Source organism: Microtus ochrogaster, unplaced genomic scaffold (genome assembly GCF_000317375.1).
Source record: "Microtus ochrogaster isolate Prairie Vole_2 unplaced genomic scaffold, MicOch1.0 UNK103, whole genome shotgun sequence".
NCBI classification, from domain to species: Eukaryota; Metazoa; Chordata; class Mammalia; order Rodentia; family Cricetidae; genus Microtus; species Microtus ochrogaster.
Window position 1 is genome coordinate 243,280 of NW_004949201.1, and position 6,171 is coordinate 249,450.

Below are 6,171 nucleotides of genomic sequence, written 5' to 3' on the forward strand. Positions count from 1 at the left end.
CTGCTGAAGCTGCCTAAAGAAGGTGAGACAGTCCTTCAGGGTTCCTGTCTCACAAAAGAGTCTGCCAGACATTCTGCAGGACACAGAAAAAAGTGACTGACAAACTGCCAATATAGGCGAAACTGTCTTTGAAATTTCCTGCTTCATGGAAAAGTCTGCTGGATACTATGGGCCTGTAGGCTGAAGATGAATGCCTCAATGTTACAGAAGAACTTTGGGTGACTATCCAAGCAGCAAAATGTCTCTGTCAATTATAGAGTTTTGGATGTTGCTTACAATGCACTTCCTGTTTACTTAGGTCATAGTATATCCTTCAGAGCCTTTGATGGAGCTGAAAAAAGATATAATTATAAAAGATAGATTAGATATACAACTTTAGACTCACAAAGATAGGATAGATGATGATAGAGCATTTTTTAAATTTGCCAAATGGAAATGGACTAAATACTGTAACTATAATTTTTGCTCGAGAACTATTTTTGTTGTATATAATCTTGCTATGTTAAAGTTTAAACCTTCCCTTTTAATTAGACAGAAAAGGGGAGGTGGTGTGGGACTCCTCTTCATATGCTGTGAATATGTTTTATTATCATCGGTTAATAAAGCAGCTTCTGTGGGCCTATGGAAGGGCAGAATAAAGCCAGGTGGGAATTCTGAACAAAAATATAAAGTATGCAGATTCAGAGAGACACCATGTAGCTGCTGAAGGAGAAAGATGCCCACAGGAACCTTACCTTACCGGTAGGCCACAACCTCATGGTAATTCACAGACTAATAGAAATTGGTTAATTTAAGATGTAAGAGTTAGCTAGAAGTATGTCTAAGCATTGGCCAAACAGTATTGTAATTAATATAGTTTCTGTGTAATTATTTCAGGTCTGGGCAGCTGGGAATGAATAAGCAATCTCCCTGGTCCTCTGGCCCTTACAGTCTTTCCACCTCTTTTTTGCAATGTTCCCTGAGCCTTAGGTGCTGGAGTGTTTTTGTATCTGCTGGGACTGGGCTCCACAAGTGTGCGTTTTGAGTGGCTGTGGTTTCCTGTAGCGATTTCTCTCTGTTGCAAAGAGAAGTTTCCTTGATGAGGGGTGATGACCACATTCTCTGTGGGAATAAGGAAAATGTTTATAGATTGTTGTTAGGGATTATGTTGGTTTAGTAAATTAGTGGTTGTAGATTCTCCTCCAATAACCATGATATCATTAGCGCTGAGAAATTAGCTAGGTTTCTAGTACAAGGCATGGTTCCCCTCCTATTGAGCAGGTCTTAAATCCAATTAGAGAACTGTTGGTTACGACCAAGGTGTGTGTGCCACTACTGAGCCCTTAGGATTACTGTGTCATGTTGGTTGTTGGTGTGGCTTATAGGTGCTATAGTTGGGTAGAACTGTGACCCAAAGTTTTAAGACAAAGGAGACAGAAAAAAAATGAGGGTAGGGATGCCATGTTTTTACCCATATTTTAGTTACTTTGTGAGCCCAAGGGACGAATACCAGGTGTGGTGGCACATGGCTAAAATTCCAGTCCTCTAGAGCAGAAGTAGGGGGTCACAGATTTGGATTATGTGAGATCTTCTTTCTCATATACACAGAGACACCTCAGAAAGGTAATAGAAAAGACAGGGAGAGAGCGGAGGAGAGAGAGAGAGAGAGAGAGAGAGAGAGAGAGAGAGAGAGAGAGAGAGAGAAGAGTAGAGTTATGTGGGAGTGAGCTGTTTGGCAATATGACCGCTTGTTCCTCGAGGGCTACCTACTGTCCTCAGTGGGTAGCTCACAAGAGTCAACAATGTGACTTGGACTTTGAGTTCTCAAACTATGAGATAACTAAATCTTTTTGCTTTATAAGGCAGTCTGCTATAATACTAAAACTTTGCAGACTGATTCAGGTGTTATTTCCTGGAAGGAATAGAGAAAGGGGGGAAGAGAATGAATTGAGCAACAGATGAAAAGTAGCTTCTTAGGCCTGAGAACCTTAACCCTGAGCAGAAACACTCACTGAACCAAGAACTTCCAAACTGGAAGGAATCCACAGCACCAGATACCTCTGAAAACAGGCCCGAAACAGGTGGCTGGGGGAGGGAGGGGGCAAAGGAAATTTCAGGGTGATGGTAAAGGGAGTTTCTGGATAGCAGCGTCCTCTGGGTTCCAACCTCCTGCTCACCCATAGGAAATGGAAGGCAGATAGAAGGGACAGCTGGCCTGAGAGTGCCATGCAGGTGAAATTGACATAACCCTTGACTTGTTTCAACACACAGAGCAAACCAAGGGATTCAGTCTAACATACAGAGAAACTGAGGGCACCCAATGGTAAGCAAATCGTCATGGTGGCCAAGAAGCATAGTAAATTATGCAAGGAGACATCCCCACAGATACACTGCAAGAATGAGTGGGAAAGGATGCTACATTGTCTCAGTAACACCAACACCAAATACTCAGCCAAACAAAATTACTTAGTGTATCTATTCTAGACAGTCCTGGGTGGGACAGGAGCCCATAAGAGACAGAATGGGCGGTTACATCACCTAACAGTTACCAGAGAGAAAGTGAAGGACTGGAGACCTGGCTTACTGGTTAAGAGACCTTGCTGCTCTTTGTTTTATGTTTGTTTGTTTGTTTCGAGACAGGGTTTCTCTGTGGCTTTGGAGCCTGTCCTGGAACTCGCTCTTGTAGACCAGGCTGGCCTCGAACTCACAGAGACCTGCCTGTCTCTGCCTCCCGAGTGCTGGGATTAAAGGCGTGCCACACGCCTTTAATCCCAGCACTCGGGAGGCAGAGGTAGGTGGATCTCTGTGAGTTCTAGGCCAGCCTGGTCTACAAGAGCGAGTTCCAGGACAGGCTCCAAAGCCACAGAGAAACCCTGTCTCAAAAAAAAAGCAAATAAATAAATAAATGTGTACACCACCACTGCCTGGCTGAGCTTGCTGCTCTTGGAAAAGACCAAAATTTGGTTCCCACCATGCACATCAAGTGGCTCATAACCACCTGCGACTCCAGTTCTAAGGAATCCCATGCTCTCTTCTAGTATCTTGGGGGAGTGGGAGAGAGAGAGAGAGCGAGAGATCTTTAGGGTTGGGAGCCACCTGCCTCTGCCTCCCAAGTACTGGGATTATAGGTATGCACCACCATGTCTGACTAAATAAAAATTTTAAATATAGTTTAAAAGATTAGGGTCAAGCTGGGCGGTGGTGGCGCACGCCTTTAATCCAAGCACTTGGGAGGCAGAGACAGGCGGATCTCTGTGAGTTCGAGACCAGCCTGGTCTACAGAGCTAGTTCCAGGACAGGCTCCAAAGCCACAGAAAAACCCTGTCTCGAAAAACCAAAAAAAAAAAAAAAAAAAAAAAAAAAAAAAAAAAGATTAGGGTCAGCCTGGTCTAGGACGGCCAAGGTACATAGCAAAACTTTGTCTCACAAAACAAACACAAAAAATTAGGATAAGCAAATGGCTCAGCAGGTAGAGGAGAGGGCACTTGTCACAAGACTGGGAACCCTGACTTTAATTTCCTGGACCCAAACTGTGAAATGAGAGGATCCCCATGAGCTGTCTTATTTTTAAATGTTTTTAATTAAAGCAGAATTATACAGCTTTCCCCCTTCCTGCTCTGTGACTCTCTATAACCCTTCCCATGTCTCCCCACTCTCAAACTGATGCTCTTATTCTTTGATTACTAGTGTTACATATGTATGTATACGTATGCACACATCTATAAATACAACCTGCTGAACCATTTTTGTTGCTTGTGTGTATATTTTTTCAGGACTGACCACTCTATGTTAGACAACCGATAATGTGATTCATCCCTCAGAGAGGCTAATTCTCCTTCTCCCAGCAGTGCCTGTCCTGTCTAGAGGTGCCCACGCAATTTTCTCTTTCCATGTTGACATACCTACTGATATTGCCATCGTTCCAACCTTATCTACGCAGCCATTTGTAGGAGAGAGTGTTTTCAAAGCCGATTTCCTGGTACTCTGACCTTATAAACCTTCCTCCCCTCTTCCGTGACACGTTATCTATGTATACCCTGAAAGCTAGGCAAGGGTTCACACGCCTATAATTCCAGTTAATAGGGACGCTGGGGAGGAAAGAGCCATTGAGCTCATAAGTTCAGCAGCCGTATGACAACGCGGCTCTCTCAAAAGAAAAAAAAACAAAAACACTAGCCAGGAGTGGTGCTAACCACCTGTAATTCTAACCCTCCAGAAGCGTCCAAGGCCAGCCTCTCTGGACAGGCATCCTCATTACAATGACGTCATTTTTAAAACTGTGTGACAATCCTTGACGCACTGCTGTGATGTCCTGGGAAGACAGGGCAGCCTACATCCTCAGCATCACCCTGTGGAATAGTCCTTTACATATGTCGCTGTGATTGGTTTACTAAAGAAGCTGACTGGGGCTGGAGAAAGGGCTCAGCGGTTAAGAGCACTGACTGCTCTTCCAGAGGACCCGGGTTCAATTCCCAGCACCCACATGGCAGCTCACAACTGTCTGAAAATCCAGTTCCAAGGGATCTGACACCTTCACACCAATGCACATAAAATAAAGATAAATAAATCATAAAAAAAATAAAGAAAAAAAGGGAACATAGGGACTGGAGCACATGGTGGCTCACAACCGTCTGTAATGTGGTCTGGTTCCCTTTAAAAAAAAAAAAAAGAAGCTGACTGACCAATAGCTGGGCAGGAAGAGATTGGGCGGGAGAGCCAGACTAGGTGGCACCCTGGGAGAAAGAAGGACGGAGTCTGGAGTAGCGAGTAGACATAGAGAGAAGCAAGATGGACAAGCTGTACTAAGAAAAGGTACCAAGCCACATGACAAAGCGTAGATAAAAATATGGGTTAATTAAAGATGTAAATTAAGCCAGGCAGTAGTGGCACATGCCTTTAATCCCAGCACTTGGGAGATAGAGGTAGATGGATCTTTGTGAGTTCAAGGCCAGCCTGGTCTACAAAGCAAGTTCCAGGACAGCCAGTGTTGTTACATAGAGAAACCCTGTCTTGGGGGGAGGGAGGAGAGAGATCATTCAACTTTTGGATGATCACCCAAAATGCTTCACTGTGGAGGCAGACAATGTGGCCTCCAAGCAAGTCCACAGCAGATCCACACGTGTCTGCGAGGGAAGCGGTCCACACGAGATCCACACGTCCCTGCGAGGGAAGGCTGTGGGGTTGATGGGCAAGAACACTTGGATGCACAAGGCCATCCAAGTCATCTGGAAAACCCAGCTCTGGAGAAACTGCTGCCTCATTCCAGAGGAATGTGGACTTGGTGTTCACCAGGGAGGACCTCACTGAGATTAGGGACATGCTGCTGGCCAAGCTGGTGCCATCGCCCTGTGTGAGGTCACTGTGCCAGCCCAGAACACTAGTCTGAAGCCGGAGAAGCCCTCTTTCTCCCAAGCTTTAGGCATGCTAAGATCTCCGGAGTACCACTGCAATTCTACGTGATGGGCAGATGATAAAAGTGGAGACAAAGGAGCCAGTGAAGCCACACTGCTGAACATGGTGAACATCCCCCGCCCCACTTCGGACCTGTCATCCAGCAGGTGTTTGAGAAAGGCAGCATTCACAACCTGGAGGTGTTTGACCCCACGGAGCCCACTCTGCATTCTCACTTCCGAGAGGGTGTCGCAAGTGTCGCCAGCATTTGTCTGAGAATTGGGTGTCCGACTGTTGCCTCCGTGCCACACTAAGTCATCAACGGATATAGCGGGTCCTGGCTTTGCCTGTGGAGACTGAGTACACTTTCACACTTGCTGAAAAGGCTCGGGCCTTCCTGGCTGATCCATCTGCATTAGTGGCTGCTGCCTCAGCGGCTGCTGCTGCCATCCTTGCTGTTCCTGCTGCTGCTGCCACCACAGCCAGGGCGGAAGCCCTGAAGCCAGGCAAAGATGTGGGATTTGGTCTCTTTGACTAATCCCCTCAGAGCAACCAACTCAGTCAGTTTAGTCTGAGAAACATGGAAATAAAGCCTTACTTTTCTGTTTAGAGAGAGAGAGTCCAAGGCCAGCCAGGATGACACAGCAAGACCTGTGTCTCAAAAATAACGAGCTCTCTAGCAGTGCTGTGTATCTATAATCCCAGTTCTTGGCTGGTGGAAGCAGGATTAGGAGCTCAAGGCCAACCTGGGCTAAATAACAAGTTTGAGGGCAGCCCAGGCTACGTGACAAACCAACAAAC

At 45.8% G+C, this 6,171-nt stretch overlaps 1 pseudogene; it reads left to right on the forward strand.

Annotated features, from left to right (window-relative positions):
- The window catches only part of LOC101992109, a 12,088-nt pseudogene extending 6,180 nt beyond the window's left edge, over positions 1-5,908 (forward strand).
- The last annotated feature ends 263 nt before the right edge of the window (positions 5,909-6,171 follow it).